Below are 21,249 nucleotides of genomic sequence, written 5' to 3'. Positions count from 1 at the left end.
CAATAGTAATATTAATAAATTTAAATAATAATAATAATAATAATAATAATAACAATAAAAATAACATTAACAATATTATGATAATGGAATGGTATAGAAATCTAACCAATGTTGAAACGTGGCAAATATTTCACATGTGGCAAACATTGTTGTAATTTTACATTACATTGTGTTGTCCCCGCTACATCACCCTCCTAAATTTCACTCCATTCAAATTTTGGAGCTTACTTCACCATCACATCTAGTGTCACCTTGGTCTCCAAGTGTTGTTACGAGTCATTTTATATGTTTCAAGTGTTCTTGACCATTCGCATATGTCCTCACATTGATTAGAATAACTCTAGTGCATTTCCACCTAGGTTTCTCTCTATGAAACTCTAACATAGCACGTGTGTTCATGGCATACTAAACAATAACCTTAATTTGACTACATATTGGAAAATACCTCTAAAAATTACCTTATTTAATCCCCTACCAATATGAAACCAACACACCTTCCCAATTTAAAAAGCTCCTATTTTCACTAGATATTGTAGGTATCCATTTTTTCATTAACATTTTTTATACCCCTTTATATTTATATCCCTTTATTTTAATTAACAATGGTAAGTGTATTTTGCACCTAGAAGTAATAACCTAAATACTAGGTAGTTGAAAACTTGAAAGCTTCAATAAAAAGGAGGTAGATATAAGTTGATTGATTTACAAATACATACTGTGGAAACGTTCAATGGAAAATTCATAGATTTGAACTATCAATTGCATCTATCTTCTATTGAATATTGAGAAAGATGCACTAAAATAGTTCAAAGAAAACCTTGATAACCAACACAATGGTGCACCTTTCATATCGCTTATATAATAGGAAGAGGAGAGAAAGTACAATGACTATGGACACATGCAAAATCCTATTTGGTTGGAATTTTTAAAATCATAGCCCTAATATGATCACCTAGTGCACCATATTTGCATGATAAGAGTGCCAAGTAAGTGTATCTCCATCAAAATATGAACTGGAGGATGCAATCATGTATCCCTTCCTTGAAATATGTGTCCTCTACCTAATATGGGAATTTCTCATGCATAAGTATTCTAATTGACTAAGGATCTGCACCCTCTTAGTAAAAATATATCATGCATGGTAAAAATAAAAAGTAAAAGCTCCAATAATAGAAAAAATATATCAAAAACTGCTAAATTTGAAAGAAAACCTAAATTGGAATTAACTGAAGGTGTGACATGTGTTCCCTTAGCATGCATGCACCCTCTTCCAGACAATAGTCTATTTCACTATCTCTTAGGACATGTATGTTCCCTCTACCAAGCAATATTCAGTATCACTGCCTCCTTCACTTTCATTCAACCTATTCATCACTAATGTAAGGAAAGGGTGAAGGTACCATATTTTTTGTCTTCTCTACTACCTCATCATTGGGAGGATCACTAGCTGAGAAATGGGTAAAACATATTAATACACACATTAGACATATATCATAGAGGTATTAGTAATGTGATGCATGTCTATTCTCGAGGAAGGTTATTTGGGAGTGATATTAGGAGCGGAAGCAAGAAGTGGGAGTAGAACAGGGAAGTGGGAGTGGAAGCAAGAATGGGGAGTGATAGTTTCAAAAGCTCCCAGGTTGTGAGCGATTTTGGGAGTTAATTTTATATAATATATATTTGTATATATGTTGATGCATATATCTCAACAAAAGCATGTACAATGATATTTTTTTTTATAAAAAAACATAAAAACATGGATTAAACCATATAACATCATTCATCTAGTAGTTATAATCATCATCAACCATAGGTCCAAAAATTACAAGTTATCATTTATATAACATGTAAGGGTGAACATAACCAAAATAACATGGAGTGCAATCCATCTCTGAACCGAAAATACATCAACAAATACGCTCTGGATGGCATGTAGCATAAAAAAAAATCATGCTACAACAAATACCTACATATCATCAAAATCATTGCCTATATTTGGATCTTTGTCATTAATATCACCCTCTAAGCATTAACATAAGATATAAAAAATGTAGCATCTCAATTCAAGTCAATATTTTGTTTCAGTGACGGGTACATTTTTAGTAGGATCATGATAGAGGAGTTTGACAGCTAATTTCACTAACATCAAGGTACATAGATATTTTGGTTCTCTAGATTAAATACAAGTTCCATATCCTAATACATGACAAAATCCAATGGAAACATTGCTATCCCCCCAATCGTGAAATCCTGAAAAACTAATAAGTCTGCTAGATTTTCAATGAGATATAAAAATCCACTTTATCCATATGAATTCTAATGAGGTCAGAACCACTCTCAAACATCTTGAGTCATTTCATGGAATTTCATGTCAACCGTAGGGCCATAGGTTTGAATATTAGGCTATTATGCACCTAATATTACCATATTTTTTTCTTTCTCCTTCCCACTCTTGATGCACCCACAATATTCCTGAACCTCTATTTCTCCAACCCACTTGTTTTATGCCTCTGTGTGCCAAATGTATTGTATAAACAATACCTTATAATACAAATATTTTTATACAACATATAAAATCCCTTTACCTCCCATTATATGCTCAATATATTGTTTCACATTTTCCTACTTTTTTATGCACCAATATGAATGCACGTGATATGGTATTGCTTTGTCATGAAGCCTATGTGTTCATTTCATGGTCGTAACAACTTTTTTTGTTGTAAAACGCCCCTTGAGTCACACTCGCACACACTTCATTTTTTGTACTTAAGGAATGTATGCAAAGTGGCGTTTTTATGTCTATTTATTATTGTTCAAGCCTATCGAAGTTTTGTTGATGAGTTGGCATGTGCCACACATAATTTTATATCTAAACTCATTGTGATTGCCCCTTGTTCTATCTTCTAGACTTAGACAAATTTGGTTGTAAAGTGAACCCATTAATGCAAGGAGTGCATGAGTGCACTCTTAATCCTTGAGTGGGAATCCTTCATTGTTTGGAAGTGTGTGTTGTGCCCTCCAAGAGCACATAGCATACTCCTAAGTATATTTCCCCTTCCTTGTTCCGAACTATGCCTTAACGAACGAAGTCTTCCTTTGAGCGCACTTCTTTGACTTGAGGTACTGTGCCCTCCTTGAGCATGTGTGCACCTCTAAGACATGAATCCTAACCCCTTCAACCTTTAGAAATGCACCCAACACCTCCTTTGCCCTTTTGAGTGCATGAGCGCACTCTAAATCCCTAAAGCCCCATCCTTCTTCCTTAGACATTATGCCCTACACCCTCCTTTTCCTTCTTGAGTGCATGAGTGCACTCTGAAGCCCCAAAGCCTCTCCCTTCATCCTTCAGCTCTACGCCCTATGGCCTCCTTCTCTCCCTTTGGCGTAAAATGCACTTATGAAGCCCAAAGTTTCACCCTTCATCCTTTAGACATGCACCCTGCACCCTCCCTTGAGTTTCTCTCTCTGCTCTTAAAAAAATGAGCAAATCTTGAAGCCTCAAATCTCCCTCACTTCAACCTTTCAAAGTGCACCCTTGCACCCAAAAACTCTCCTTATTCATCCCAAGCACATTATTAAGACATGAACATAAAATCTGCATGAAACATGTTAGAATAGGAGAATTTTCAAGCTAATTTTTTCTTTACATGAGTGATTGTAGTTGTAGATATTGTAGGAAAAACATGGCAAGAAAGCATGAAGAAGATCGGGAAAAAAAGGTAGACAAAGGAAGCATTAAAGAACAAAGAACACATTGAAGTCTTGATGATCAAAGCACCTTGAAGACTCCTTATGATCAAAAACTTTTTGGAGGTGAAATGTACTAGGAACATGAAATATCGAAGACATAAGTGGCAACCATGTCACCTACTAAAGAAAGTCGATGTCTGTTAGGCCCCTATACTACTAGTGTAACCCCTTATTGTTATTAGTAAAACCCACTTATTATATTGATGTACCCATGTAGTGCCCATATTGTTACTATTGTGCCACATAGAAGCCCACTATTGTTATTATTGTGCCCTTACATTATTATTGTTATGTCAGCTCTGATTATGTTATGACCCCTTAGACTCCTATATATAGAAAGGAGGTCTTTTCATTTGTATCATCCAAGAATTGATCATTTGTGTAATGTAAAGGAGGTTGCCCCCTCGAAGAGGCTGAATTCTAAGGTGTTGATCTCTCTTTTCTATCTTTTTGTGAGCTGGTTTCATAACATTTGGTATCAGAACTTTGGACTCTAGGGTTTCGCTACTCCAAACAGGTCATCGTGGCATTTTAGCTATCACTTTTTTTTTGCAATGTTTCAGAAGCTAAAAGAAAAAAAACCCATTTGAGAAGAAATCACGCTGAATCTCGGGTCTGAATTTTAGAGCTTTTCGCGCTATATTTGCAGAGATATGATCTGAGGAAGTTGGTCTTTTTGCAGACTCCTGAATTACATTCCAAACAAGTGACCTAGGGAAAATCATCATAACTCTCTCTCTGAGCATCAGATTGAAATTTCGTAAGAAGGTATAGAAAGAGGACGGACTATAGTTTCTTGTATATATTTTTCAGAGCCAAAGGTCGAAACAGTGACTTATGGCACGTTGTACAAGTTTGATCTACTGAACTAGTCTATAATCAGGTCATCTTGGGAGATTGTGCATAACCCTTCCTTGGAGAATCTAATTTGGATCAGAATGGTGGCATTGGAAAGAGGACATAGAGGGCTACTATAGGTCGCAATTTCAGAACTTAAATATTCGAAAGTACAGAGTTACGGTCGTTTCAAGATCAAGCTCCTAAAATCAAGAAAAAGCAAGATGAGGAAGTTTGATGGCAAGGATCCAGTAAATTGGATACTTCAAATGGAGCAATATTTTGATCTACATGGTGTACCACTGTTACAAAAGGTATGTATTGCATCTTCATATTTAGAACCAGATCAATTTTTATGGTATGAAGTGCTTTGTTCTCGTAAACAACTTGTTACGTGGTCAATTTTCACGGAGGAAATGATAGCACATTATGAGGATACAAAGAGAAACACCTTCTTTAGAGCAACACCACAACAATTGGAAAGAGTAAAAGGGCTTTGTGACATAGTGGAAAGCAAAAATATGGAAACCAGGAAGCATACCCCTCACAACTATAGAGATGGAAGTGTTGTTTCTCCCAACCTTCCACAACCTACAAGGGTTACACCACAACAATTGGAAGAAAAAAGAGAAAAAGGGCTTTGTTACAATTGTGATAGCAAATGCACTAAAGGTCATAAGTGTGCTGAGAAGAAATTATTTTACATAGAATATGAAGAGGAGGAAGAAAAGGATCAAGAAACATCAAAAGAAGAGGATATACGCCAGGACCCCACCCCAGACAAAGAAGAAATGAATCAGACCATATCTTGTAAAGCATTGGCAAGAATTACCACTCCTCAAACTCTCAAGATAGAAGGACATATCAAGAAGAAAAAGGTGCAAGAAGTGAAATATCACATTGAGAAAGAAGAAATGAATCCAAACATATCTTGTAATTCATTGGTCGAAATTACCACTCCTCAAACTATCAAGATAGAAGGACATATCAAGAAGAAAAATGTTCAAGAAGTGAAAGATCACATTGAGCATCAAGAAATGAATCCGACCATATCTTGTAAAGGATTGGAAGAAATTACCACTCCTCAAACTCTAGAGATAGAAGGACATATCAAGAAGAAAAAGGTTCAAGCAAAGAAAGATCACATCGAGCATCAACAACAAGTTCTCCAACTTTTAAAGGATAATGCCACTTCGGCACAAAATCAAACGAAACAACAGGTAGATCAACATTGTAGTGAAAAATGTTTTGATGTAGGTGATTGGGTATTTTTACTGCTACATCTCAAGCAAGCTATTTATGAGAAGGAAATGTTGGCAAAACTACATGCACTTAAAAAATGGCGACCTTACCGAATGGGAAGACTCTTCAAGGATGAGGATGTGGAAGCATTGTTTTGTGCTATTTCTATTATCCAACCAGATTGGATAAACGAAGCAAGGGATGAATGGAAGAAGGACAAAGAAGTATGGCCACTTATTCAAAAGTTGCAAAATATCCCAATTCAAACAATATTGCCAAAAATTGAAGAGGAAGGAAAAATCATATTGGAACCTGGAGCAGTCACAGAAACAAGAACCCGACAGCTACAAAATCAATCAATTTCAGAGTATCTCATCAAGCGGAAGAACTTACCCGCTGAAGATTCTACATGGGAGGACAAGAATTTTATACAGAAGCATCAAAAACTACTCAAGCATTGAGGACAACGCTTTTTGAAGGAGAGGGGCATGTTAGGCCCCTATACTACTAGTGTAACCCCTTATTGTTATTAGTACAACCCACTTATTATATTGATGTACCCATGTAGTGCCCATATTGTTACTATTGTGCCACATAGAAGCCCACTATTGTTATTATTGTGCCCTTACATTATTATTGTTATGTCAGCTCTGATTATGTTATGACCCCTTAGACTCCTATATATAGAAAGGAGGTCTTTTCATTTGTATCATCCAAGAATTTTTCATTTGTGTAATGTAAAGGAGGCTTCCCCCTCGAAGAGGCTGAATTCTAAGGCGTTGATCTCTCTTTTATATATTTTTGTGAGCTGGTTCCATAACAATGTCATCAGTCACTATGAGTCCCAATCATCAAGGATGGTGACTTGTCATGTCCTCATCACATGATGATGTGTAAATTATGATGTAATTTTGTAATTATTGTAAAGAAAATGAAGTGGAAGCCCAAGAGTCATGCATTGATAAAAGAGCCATGTATAGAAGTCCAAGGGACATGTATCCCTAAGATTCACATGTAATTCAAAAAGTCATTTGGAAGTCAAAGAGTTCTTGAAGTCCAAAGGTCATTAGAAGTTTGGGAGTCAATATTGATGAGGATATTAAAGGTCATGCCTCAAGTTATAAAACGATCCTCAATGCTCATGCAAAGAACTTTTAACTTTGGCTTCTTCCATAGGCATTAGAGAGATATAGATAGTACTTTTGGGGAGTAAGTAGTGGTTCTAATTGTCCACTATTGGAGATAGTTGTGTTATTTTTACTTATGTATCTAGGAAATTTTGCTTAATACTTGAAGCCTTTCGGCCAACATCTTTTCATGCATGAATCCTAGATGTTTTGGGACTATTATTTAATGTTTGTGGTTTATTTGAATCTGATTATATCCACTGAATCCATCAAAAAAAGAAAAAAAAAATCCCTGCTAATGTATCTAGAAAATGATCAATGAAAGGTAATGGAAAATGATCATTTAAAGTGTTTTTATTAAATTCTCTATAATGAATACAAACTCTCCACTTTCCATTTTTATTTAGCACAATAACTAATGTTGAAACCCATTGACTATGTGAAATTAGATAAATGAAGTTTACATTAAGCAATTAATGTAATTCTTCTTTAACAATTTACCTCACATTAGGATTCATCATTCTTTGAGGTTGTCTTACAGGTCTAACATTCTCTTATATGTATATATGATGCATGCAAGTATTTGGGTTGATTCCTTTCATGTATGTATTTTCCCATGTAAATGCAGAGGAATATTTTTGCAACATCTTAATCAATTGTTCTTTTTAGAATTAGTCTAGGTTATTATTGATATTTCATATTTTTCCTGGACTAATTTCTACAAGAGTATTGTCAATTGTTTCCATTGAATGTAATGATAGCTTGGATTGTCGTGATGAAAATTCTTCATTACTAAAATTTTCTTGAAAAATTGATCTAACATATGCACACAATAATTTTGCTAAAAATATTGAGAAAAATCATAATTATTCATAACATTCATTAACTGATTTTCCTCATGATTTCGTGAGATATTTGAAACTGGCTGAATATCTTCATAATGTTCATCATTATATTCAATCCATTCTTCATTCTCTAATTAAGTTATTTCTCTTTCTTATGGATATAGTGTATATTTTTCATTTAATTTCCATTAGAAATAATTATGTCGCCATGTCTACAGCCAATAAATGCATCAGTTGTGGCTAACCATGGCCTACCTAGTGCCAATGGATGAACTCTTAGATTGGTGTTTGGAGTTAATATCATGAAATCAACTATATAGTCCCATGAATCTAGGGATACATGTACATCTTCTAATATACCCTATAGCTTAATAGTAGACCTATCGGCTAACTATAATATTGTAGGACTATATTGAAGATTGGTCAATATTATTGAAGATTGGTCAATATAGTAGTTTTGTAGTCAAGACATTTATTGGTACACCTAAGTCGATTAATGTGTTTGGGATTTCCACATTATCAATGTGAATTTTTACAATGGGACTCTTTGGGTCTAAGTATTTTTCAGTTGCAGTTTTCCTCATCATATGTTTTGCAATGTTTCTAATGAGTTGCACATGTTGTATTTATTTTCTTTTTCTAACAAGTTTTTAATCCACAACTCCTTTATTGTGTTTTGCAAGAAGTGGAATATCCTTTATTTCTTGAATTAAATGGATTTTAATGCAAAAAATATTTAACTCATCTAACATATCGTAACTAGGAAAATTTAATTATTTCTCTACACCTTTATCTATTTGTAATAGGAAAGGATAGTTTTATAAGTATATAGAGGATCAATCAGCTAGAGGAGTAGTAGAAGTTGGTCTTTTTTCATTGTCATCTATTTGGTTAGGAATCTCTTCCCTTTGAGGAGTCTCCTCATTTTCAAGAGCTTCATCCTCTTTATGTTCTTTAATGAAAAAAAGAAGTTTTTTATTTTGTAAAACTCTCCCAAATCTAATATGGATATCATTCAAATCTCGAGGAGCTATCATGTAAGTTTTGGAATTTGTGTACTTCAACACTGTAAGTGGAATGCTAAGGTAGTTTATTATTGGGGTTTGGGAGTGGTTGTGTAGGTAATGTATTTGGTATTTGAGGTAATTGAGTGGGTGGTGATGGAAGAGGTTGACTTTAGTCAACTGTGGATGAAATTGAGGTTATGGTGGTGGAGAATAATATTGAGATTAGTATTGAGGGTATTGAGGGAAATATTGAGGATATTGTGGTTTTCTACGATAGAATCCTTGTGAACCCTATGATTATGATATTTTTTAAGTTAGAGTTTCCAAGTTTACCAAGGTAGGGGTGTGTTCCAAATATTTTAAGGTTGTTCTAAATAAAACTGAAATTGTGAATTAGGATCTTGCATCATACCTGATTGGAAAGGATGCCAAAGCCTTTTAGGAGAAACAAAAGAAAATTTATTTTGGAGTTTCGCTTTCTCCACCATGTTTTTTCTAAATAGCTTTCAACCTAGGTAGCAATGGGAAACCTTTTGTAGCATGTGATTATACAAAAATAACACAAATTTCAATATTTTTAAGTGGACATTCTCTTAATGCATATTTCATTCTACATATTGGAAAGAATATAGACAAAGAAGAAATCTTAGCTTTTTCCTTGTTTTACATTCTTAACTTATCAATATATTCACTAAGATTACCAATAATTTATATTTTAAAATTATAAAGAAAATTCCTATGTTCAACGTGACTTACTGATCCTGATGCAGATTTACTTACTCGTACAATAGATAGATCCCTAGGAATTCTGCCATACTTTGTTTTTATTTTGATATGTGTTTGCATAAATTACAAATTTATTCAAATGATAATTGTAAACATCTCCGTGTTATGCAGCCAACTCAAAGAAAATACAGATCAGTGACTTAAAACTTATCCTCTTTGAGGGGGAAACCGCCTTTACATTACATAAATGAACAATTATTGGATGATTCAAATGATAATACCTCCTTGGTATATATACGAGTCTAAGGGGTCACAATATAATCAGAACATATATAACAATAAGAATGTAAGCGCACAACATTAACAATAGTGGCCTTCTATGGGGCACAACAATAATGGCAAGGTTGATACATGGGCACAAGAATAACAATACGGTGTTGCACTAATAAAAATAAGTAGAATAAACTAGTATTATAGGGACCTAACATACCCATCTCCTTCAAAAAAAAGGATCCTCAACACCTGAGTAGTTTCGGATGCTCATCCTCCCATGTGGAATCTTCAGCAAGTAAGTTTTTCCATTTAATGAGATACTCTGAAATTAGTCAACCTATAGATGTCGGACCTTCATGTTTCCATGACTTCTTCAAGCTCCAATATGATTTTTCCTTCTTCATATATTTTTGGAAACACTATTTGAACTGGGAGCTTGTCATCGATAACCTTCTTTAAGCACGAAACATGGAAAACTAGGTGTACTCAGGAAGATGCAAGCAACTCTAATTTGTATACCATAATACCAATATGTTCCAAAACCTTGTAAGGAAAATAATACTTGGGTGATAATTTATTATCCTTCTTAGCTTTCTTGAGGGGCATTTGTTTGTATGGTTGTAGCTGTAAAAATACCCAGTCGCCTACATCCAAAATTCTTTCACTACGATGCTAATATGCCAGTTGTTTCATTTGATTTTCCGTGAGAGTGAGGTTATCCTTTAAGAGTTGGAGAACTTGTTGTTGATGCTCGATGTGATATTCCACTTCTTGAACCTTATAATTTTCTCTTAAAGATGATGTGATGGATGGTGGATGATATCCATAAAGTTTCACGAATGGGCTCATTTTTGCTACAGTATGGAACGAAGTGTTATACCACCATTCAGCAAGAGGTAACCACTAGATCCATTTTGTTTGTCTATCTGATACAAAGCAACAAAGATATCATTCCAAACATGTGTTTACTATCTCTGTTTTCTCGTCATATTGAAGATGATAAGATGAGCTATGAGCTAGTTGAGTACGAAGACAAGAAAATAATTATGCCCAAAAATTTCTAGTGAAAATGGGATCTCTGTCACTTACAATAATCTTTGGGTATCCATGTAGCTTTTGAATTGTTTCCATAAATGTAGTGGCAATTGTAATAGCTTTAAAAGGATGAGATAATGCACAAAAGTGTGCATACTTGGTAAGTCTATCAACAACCACCATGATGACACTCTTTCCTTCAGACTTACGTAAACCTGTGATAAAATCCATTGATACCTCCTTCCAACGCTGACTAGGAATGGCTAAAGGTTGTAATATAACTAGGGTTTTAACTGTCTCAACTTTATTTTGTTGGAAATCCAAACATTCTGCCATAAAACTTTTGAATATCAAATTTAAGGCCATCCCAGAAAAATTCCTTCTTGACCTGTGATAAGTTTTCAAAAATCCTGAGTGCCCTTTTAAGGGAGAGGTGTGCAATTCCAAAAGAGTATTTTTCTTCAGTTGGGAATTCTTACAAAGATATAAGCGATATTTGTACCATCATGAATCATTTCTTAAGCTAAATATATCGTATGTACTAGGATCTTGTTGTGAATTTTGAATGAGTTCCCACACCTCTTCGTCATTCTTCCATTCATCCCTTCGGTTATATAATTGGGGTTGATAATAGAAATGGCACAAAGAAATGCTTCCACATCCTCATTCTTTCTTGAGAGTGCATCTACAACAACATTTTTACTCCCTTTTTTGTAGATGATTTCAAAGTCATAACACAACATCTTTGTGACCCATTTTTGTTGCTCTTCTAAAGATAATATTTATTCCAAAAATTATTTAAGACTATCATGATCTGCTTTTACCTTGAAGTGCCTTCCCATTAGGTAAGGTTTCCATTGCTTTAGTACATGTAGTATTATTGACATTTCATTCTCATAGATAGGTTTGTGTAAATATTTTCATTGTGTAAATATTTTCATTTGATTGGATGACTCTCAAAAGAAGTGGGATCTTCCTTCTTTCATTAAAACAACACCAATTCCATTTCTTGAAGCATCACATTCCACAATAAAGGATTTTATGAATTCAGACGTAGTTAAGACTGGTGCTTGGCACATTGACTCTTTAATATGTTCAAAGGCCTTAGTCACTTCTAGAGTCCAAGAAAATGTGTATTTCTTCAGTAGTGTTATTAGAGGTGTTGTTATTCTCCAATAATTCTTAACAAACTTGTGATAATACCCTGTCAACCCGAGAGATACTCGAATATTTTTTATGGTTGTGGGGATTTTCTATTCCTTAATGGCTTTAATTTTTTCAGGGTCTACCTTAACACCCTCATGAGATACAATACGACCCAAATATTCCACCTCCTATACTCCAAAGAAACGTTAGAGGATTTTTCATATAATTGTTTCTCCTCCACTAATTTGAGCACCCTGACAACATGTTGAAGTACATGATCCTTCCAAGACACTACAAGAAAAATTGACATTGCTGAGGGTCAAAAAATGTCACCATAAGCTCATTGGTGATGGTCAAAAGAGTATTTTTCACCAAAAACTAAACATCACCAAAGGTGGTGTCGCCAAAAGTATAGGTGTTGTAGTGACATACAAGTTCCATCACCAATCATGATTTATAATGATGGATAACAATTGTCACCATTTCATATGAGAAATGGTGATGGACCATAGCCTCTGTCACCAAAAACTAAACGTCACCAAAGGTGGAATTGCCAAAAGTATAGGTGTTGTAGTGGCATTCAAAGCTCATCACCAATAATGATTTAAAATGACAAATAGTGACCGTCACCATTACATATGAGCAATGGTGATGGACCATAGCCTTGGTCATCAAAAAAAGAACGTCACTAAAGGTCCGTCATGAATATTTATTATAATGACAGATAGTGACTGTCACCATTTCATATGAACAACAATGATTTATTGTGATGGATCTTTAATGGCTGTCACTATTGCTGCATATATATGGTGACGTTCATTGACTGTCACCAAAAGCCGCATTGCCAAAAGTAGGTGTTGTGGTGACATTCAAGGTTCGTCATGAATAATGACTATAATGATGGATAGCGACTATCACCATTCCATATCAACAACAACGATTTATGGTTACGAACCTTTGAGGGTTGTCACTATTGATGTGTATATATGGTGGCATTCGTTGACTGTCACCATTTCATATTTTTGTTGAGGGTCGAAAAATGTCACCAAAGCTCATTGGTGATGGTCAAAAGAGCCTCTGTCACCAAAAATTGATCGATGCCATTCCATATGGATGTTAGGGCACGATGGAATCAAATCACCAACCTCGTGCTTGTAAAGAAAGTGTTCTTCCATTGAGCTAGCACCCTTTAAATAATTATACTTTTAAAAATTAAACCTTGAAACTTCATAAATTGTAAATTCTACAACTTTCAATAAATTAAAATGTCGACAATATTTTACTAAACAGGCAAAGCAACATCGAAGCTGCGGGTCCCTACCTAATGGTTATTGAAGTTAAGAAAAGTGGGTGGAGGGAAAAATAATTATGTATAATAGAATCAATATGTTTAGTTGAATACTCAATTAGAAGTGAAACTCTGAGGACATTTATAACATATAAATGACTTATAACTAGCATATGCACCAAATATTGTATAGGAAATGTCATAAGTGGATAGCATATGGAAGAAGAGGAGGCAAGGACTTGGAACCCTTGTACATCTTGGCATGACTTAGAACTTGGCACATTTTAGCTTGTTTGAAATGTCTTCGTACTATCTGGCAGATGTTAGCATGCCCTATTATTCCTTAACACACCTTGGCAGTCATGACCTCACAACTAGCATTACATTTTTCAATAACTTGGGAACCTTACATTCACTAGAACACATTGGCACTACCTAGTTGTCATGCCCTCTGTTATCCTCCATAATGTCCTTGGTTGATGAGGAGATCGATGGAGGTAACCACAAACTAGGCTTTTATTTTGGTAGCTAGCCCAACCAAGCCAGAGAGGTCTCTCTCTATGAAATCAAATCCAAGAGATGACTAGAATGTAAAGGATTTTAGGCTATATAGCTAGGCTCAGGTGGTTTCTTGGAAAATTTAGGAACTTGGAACTCTGTACAATGGTGTCTTGTCTGGTAGGGACTTTGTCAAGGAGCTAGAGACTTGGAACTCTGTCTAGGATAAAGCACCTAACATGCATGACAGAAGCTCCCTAGAATAGAGACATCCTACCTAGAAGAGTGTCCCCTGCTCAAAATATAGAACCCTTCTTTACTATGCACTTTTCTTAAAGATAAATCTATGCATAAAATAGTAGTAAGAAAAGCACCTAAATTAAGAAAAGTGAGTATATAATTCAAACTATAAAAGTATACTAAATATGGCTCTATATAAGTTTTGGAAACATCAGACAAGCATGCTTGCATACAACAACCATAAGATGCCTATAATTGATGTGATTCTTTCATTGTTGCTATACCTTCACAACAAAACTGGAATTTGTAGCATGTACCCCAAGGTTGTATGCATCCGTTGAAGGAGTAGATTGAAAGCAGTTGCCGAGATGAAGTACTATTGAAGGAGAAACACCTTCAAAACAATAGATAAAGTCTACTGTGAATTCAACCCATTTGCACACAGACAAAGGCTACTACTGTGTGCACTTCTTTGCTGAAGGGAAACTGCAATGTATTGTAGTGCTGTGGAAGAAAAAACACCTTTAGTGAAACACAAATAAAACTCTAATAGATATTTTCACTGTGGCCTCGATTGAAGATGATCTCATCAATATAGGTAACAAATTCGATAATTGAAAAACAAGAAGGTGAGCTACATAGATAATTTGAAATGATATATTTGGGCATACTTTATTATTGTTTAGGAGTGTTAGTATAGAAAATTCAAGGTATCCTATTGCGTCTTTATGTCATAGGCCAAGGATTTGAAGAAATACATAAAATATTAAATAACATGGTATAATTTGATTGCAGGTTCTTTTGAAATGGGAATGGAATTCTCCTTGTGCGGATTCTAATCTAGTGGGTATAACTTTAAATAAGAAACTGGTAGTTATGGGGTTGGAATTGTCTCACAATTCATGAAAAGTCCCAAATTTGTTCACTAGAAAGAAGCAGAGAGAGTCGTTAGGTTTATGGAAGGGAACATGCTATTCACAGGAAGATAACTTGAAATTAGTCAGACATATTATTTCTCGTCTTCTTGTACATGTGTGCTTTGAAAAGATAACCACATTCAAAGAATTAATAACAACTCTGGTAAAGTTTATAGATGTGAATCTCTTATGAGAAAACCCATTGCTTAATGAAAATTGAGTGAGGAATATGTCGAAGGATTCAATCTTGTACTCAGTCATAAAAAGGAAGGTGGGGTATTCAACATCTTGCCAAAAAACCGACTCCAACCATAATGTGAAAGGCAGGTTAACTACGAAACCTCTTTCCCACTATGTATTATTGTTGCTTCTTGAATTCCAACACATATCTAGCTATTTAGATCCACAAAACTCATGCCAGGTAAAATTTGTATGATACAATTATGACGTGCAAGCTTGATACATGCTCTAGTTTCCCTCTAAAAGAGGATAACTCAAAATATTATGACAAGCTTAGCTGTAATTTGATCATACACTATTGAGGCATTGCATGGAATAAACAATATACTATCAATGCACTAATGAAGAACTCAAAATAAATGAATTTCTTATTGCTACAATAGTGCAACTCTTGGGATTCTCGAACAAAGCACCTAATCTGCATGGCAAAAGCTTCCTAGAATAGAGTACCTCCTACTTAGAAGTGTTTCCCCTGCTCAAAATATAGAAGCCTTCTCTACTGTGCACTTTTCTTAAAGATAAATTTGTGCATAAAATAGAACTAAGAAAAACACCTAAATTAAGAAAAGTGTGCATCTAAGTCAAACTATAAAAGCATACTAAAAATGGCTCTACCTAAGTTTGGGAAACACTAAACAAGCATGCTTTGATACAAAAACCACAAGATGCCTAAAATCGATGGGTTTATTTCATCACTTCTACACCCTCATAGGAAAATTATAATCTACAGTATGTATCCCAAGGTTGCATGCATCCACTGAAGGTGCAAACCAAAAGGATCTACTAAGATGAAGTACTATTGAAGGAGAAACACCTTCAAAACAATAGATAGAGTCTAATGTGCATTCAACCCATCTGCATAAAGGCCAAGGTTGCTACTGGGTACACTTCTCCCCTATATGGAAAATGTAATGTATTTTTGCTCTATTGAAGGAGAAACATCTTCAAAACAACACGGATAAAACTCTAACATATATTGTCACTGTGGTATCGGTTGTAGAAGATCTCATCAATATAGGTAACAACTTCAATAATTGAAAAACCAAAAGGTGAGCTACATAGATCATTTGAAATGATAGATTTTGGCATACTTTATTAATTTTTAGGAGTGTTAGTATAGAAAATGCAAGGTATCCTATTGCATCTTTATGTCACTGACCAAGGATGCGAATAAATATAGAAAATATTAAATAGAATGGTACAAGTCCCAAAGTTGTTCACTAGAAAGAAGTAGAGCGAGTTGTCAGGTTTATGAATGGGAAAACCCTATTTGCAAGGAGATAACTTCAAAATAGTCAGGTATATTCTTTATCGTATTCTTGTACATGTGTGATTTGAAAAGCTAACCACCTCCAAAGACTCAAGAAAAACTCTGGTAAAGTTTATAGGTGTGAAGCACTTCTGAGAAAACCCATCACTTAATGACAATTGAGCGAGGAATATGTTGAAACATTCAATCTTTCACTCAGTCATAAAAAGGAAGAAATATACAATACTCTGTTTAGTATAGGATCACATAATTGTTTCTAAAGCTTAATGGGTACATCGAAGTGACACTACCTTTAAGAAGTGGAGGAAAGTGTTGTGGGAACCATAACATGTAAAATTGTAACCCTCTTGTTCTGGTGATGTCACATAACTAACCATAATACGAGACTTGTATTAGACTAGCCCTAGAGATTTGGGTTCAACCTTGTAATACTAGATTGGGCAGGGGATGACCATACCAACCAACCATTATGCTCTCAAATATGTACCTATATATGTATATATTCCTATGAAGTGCAAGTATCAATCTAGATTGTGCTAGTACCAGGGTTAATGCACAGGCATTAGTTGAAGAAATACAAGGATTACATGTATATCATGAAAAAAATATCTGAATTTGACTTTGGACCCCAGTTTGTTAATTAAAGAAGACATGGTTGTAGCAAACAATTATGCTTCATGATTTTCAAATATATATATATATATATATATATATATATATATATATATATATATATATATATATATATATATATATATATATATATATATAATTTTAGGAACCATTCCTTCATAATAGCAGAAAACACAGTTTTGCAATAGAATTTTGTCGTGCTATATCTTTAACACATCTATCAATAAGTTAGCTTCTAGTATTTTAAAATATTATCAACTCACCCTTCTCTATATCGTCAAACAAAAAAATTGTCACATGGAAATCCTTCCTATTGTAGTCAGGCAAGGTCGTCTCACTATGATAACTGAGAAAGGATTGTAGAATTTACGACACCTAACCTTGGATTTCAGATGTCTTCTAGAGTTTTAAGTGTTGGATGCATTCAATCAATCAATATGTACATCATGTATGGAAATATAGTTTCTAATTTCTTGTAGAAGTTATGTATAGCCTTTTGAACTGGCGTAACCACATGCAAATGAGAATAAAAGAAAATTGGTAGCTATGTAAAGAGATTACAGATGCGTGGAAGTGGCATGTATACATGTGGCACTTGCTTAAACTGTGGGCATAAGGAAGATTTACATGAACCACAAACAACTATGCAATTGTGATTAGATCCCTATATAAACAAAATTGTATGATCTTGATCATGGTAGTATTAAACCTCCCTTTTGAGTGAGCTTGAAAAGCACTTCCAACTTGCATATTCAAGCTTGCCAAGGGGGGACTAGGGCTAATATATACCATGAGATACATGCATGGATCCTCAAGTAACCTCAATTCCCTAAGGAGTATGAGCGAAGAATACATCCATGCTTCTTATTTTCATAATTCATAAACAAAATGTCAATCAGGGGTAGGCATGATATGGAGTATGAACCCAAGTGAGACATCTAAGTCTAAGTGTATACTTGCGTCTGCTAAGAATTTCTTCTACATACGTTGTTTCTAGTATGTGATGATTATGTGCTCATGACATGAACTATGAAGTATGTAAGGAGAATTGATAGGCTAGAGGAGGACTTACCTAACTTACCCAACCACTTATTTAATGACTTTTTTTGCTCTCAAGTCTAAACTTTTTATAGAGACATATATAAGCATGTGTGTACAGGTACGTGTGCAACTTTGTATTCTTAGCTGATAGGTCACAAAGTAGCCGAGAGATGTGCAATTAGACATGAACACAATCCCACTGAAGCTTCCTTCCTAGATAATATGGAGTCTATGGATAAGCATATTATCCCTTTAGATCCTAAAAGGAGAGAAATGTGATAATAAGATCTCATGAAGATAATGATTGGTTTTCCTTCTTGTGGAATCTTGTGATCAACTACCGAAAAGCTTGAGGCGTACTTGGCATGGTTTGAAAGCCAAGGGAGTTGGGATGGCCTGAAACCCTTCTTGAGTTATATCTTCTAATGGGCCAGGATACATACCTTGTACTCCAAGGTGCAACTTGGAAATAACTATGCTTTGTAGGGTCCAAGAAGGTCATCCCTCTAGGTGTTAAGGCCACAAAAGTCTATTGGATATTTTCCAAAACTACAGTTCAAGCAAGCTAGCTTTGGGAAACCAGATAGAGTTAAGAAAAGTGGGGATAGGTGATTGGAGCGATAGTGACCATATTGGAAGTTTTCCTCATGTATGCTCTTATGCCTGAATATTAGTATTGATATCGGGTTGTGAGCATGTAGAAAAACACATTACATACTTGGTGTGGGCCATCTAGAAGACTATAATCATTGTGTTCCACTATGTTGAGAGGAGTGTTTTCCAGTCTTAGAGTTCTAGTTATGGGAATATACATATTGTGATGGTAGGCCACGTGGGTGCCATGCGACATGACATAAGGAAACTTTAAAATGACAAAAAATTGTATTGTACGTACCCCATTCTTGTAACCACACCACGAGAGCCAGATGACATAATAACCACCTCTGGTCAACAAGTGGGGGTTTGTTACAGTACAGGGGGGGATTCTTGTTTTAACTTTTTAGGAATTGCATTATGGTAGTTATTTTGTGTCCTTTCTTATAGAGCTAAATTTATAATGAATTTTTATGCAGAATAAATGCAGCAGAGCAGTCCCAAGATACTGAACCAGAATTCATTCAGTGGGTTGGTCCCATGTAAACATCAACTCAATCCTAGATGCAAATAGTTCCAGTTTGTGGGCTTGAGGGTGGAGTCCAGTAACAATGTCTATTTGTTTGTTACATGATATGAACAATTGCAAATTATAGCATTACATAGAAATTTGGAATACAAGAACAGACCCCCAAAACAAAACATATCAATATAAAGAAGTGAATCCAAAAGGGTGAAATGATAAATGTGCATCCAAGAAACATTACAAAGGAAAATGTTATGCATATCTGAAAATCAACTTAAGGTTAATGTAACAAACAACAAACTAAACATGGGAAAAAACGTGGTACCTGATACTCAACTTTTTCTACTAGCAACTGCAAGACTTTACCGATCTCACATAAAACAAGGAGTGTTAGATGTTTGTCCAATTTAACTGCTTCAATTTCTTCTTGAATGCAAGAAATAAACCTTGAGATTTTCTCTTGTGATGGGATACTCCCTTGATTGGACATTGGAACAAATTATTGACAAGATCTGAAAGGCTGCTCAAACAATGTGCTGAATAAGATATTTGGAAAGATTCTATAGTAGCTAGCATTTGATTTTTCCCTTCTGTCTTGACAGCTGGAAGGACACCCTTAATATTGATGTCTCGCAAAATTCTCTCAATCAGATTCTCTACCATGGACAAAAAATTTTGATAACCCAAGACAAGTATCTCTTTTACAAAACTTGATGTTGTGAATGTAGGTTTCATTTGACTTGCGAAATCCTTGACAAGCACATCCCAAACTCGATCTGTCAACATTGGATCACCTTCCTATATAGTCATGACAAGCTTTATGTAAATAGATTGACCAAGCTAAAATTGTGAGAATAATCATCACATGATTGCGCATCCCAAACTCGATCTGTCAACATTGGATCACCTTCCTGTATAGCCATGACAAGATTTATATAAATAGATTGGCCAAGCTAAAATTGTGAGAATAATAATCACATGACTATATACTACAACACGTAAAGAAAAAGGCCATGTAGCATTCAATGCTTTAGAGGAAAAAAAATTGCAAACAGAATCAGGGGCATTGCTTACTTCAATGCTAAATTAGTTGATAAGTTATGCAACGTGTTAATGACAAGTTACAACATTAGATGCAGGATTTCTTAAGAAATCCATAACCTTATGAAATTGTATAAATCAGATATTTAAAGGAAATATTTATAGAGAGGAATTAAAAGGGATAATGCAGTTCAGAAATAAGTATTTAAGAACTAGAAGATAATAAGTATAAACAAATGACAGCTAAACAACAAAAATATGGGTCTGTTATTTTCTTTCATGAGAAATATCTTTATATTCCATATGAGGAATATGCATGTTTCAGTCCTCAAGAGACTACTCAGACTCAACAAAGCACATCAAGTCACTTGCAGGAATTGAACATGAGTGGGGACAATAACAATCATTCCCCCCAACTGGTTGAGATAAACCCAATTGACATGTGTCTTTTATTTTATTCATATAAACATAATCAATAAAATAAAATAATAATATCAAACTGGCCCTTACCAGAAAAGGAGGAACAGATTTACCTAGGTCAATTGAGAATGAGTGTTTTGACCAACTGCAAGGTTCTAGAATGCCAACAACAAATCAATTTAAAGTTTAAACAATTTCAAGAGCACAAACATATTTGAAATTTTTGTGAGACTACGGAAAAGATAGAACACTACTCAAAGAAATTACAATGAACCTTGGACAATATTTCATAGATAGGCATAATAGGATGCATTCACTATCTGTAGCAAGGATGTGTTCACTATATCAAACTCTCGACAACCTATATATATATATATATATATATATATATATATATATATATATATATATATATATATATATATAGAATGATTCCTTATATTGTTTATTACAATGTAGTGAAAAAAATTGCCATGCCTGTTGGGTCCCTATAATACTAGTGATTACCCCATTACTATTGTAGTTATACCCCTTATTAATCTTGTTGTGCCCC

The 21,249-nt window shown here is 34.6% G+C and overlaps 1 pseudogene; it reads right to left on the bottom strand.

Annotated features, from left to right (window-relative positions):
* The window catches only part of LOC149240104 (conserved oligomeric Golgi complex subunit 5-like), a 50,026-nt pseudogene that overhangs the window by 11,892 nt on the left and 16,885 nt on the right, over nt 1–21,249 (bottom strand).

Source organism: Pinus tabuliformis, chromosome 8 (genome assembly GCF_031772625.1).
Source record: "Pinus tabuliformis cultivar Carrire ecotype Pingquan chromosome 8, CPIR1, whole genome shotgun sequence".
NCBI lineage: Eukaryota > Viridiplantae > Streptophyta > Pinopsida > Pinales > Pinaceae > Pinus > Pinus tabuliformis.
This window is presented reverse-complemented; position numbering and strand designations above follow the sequence as displayed.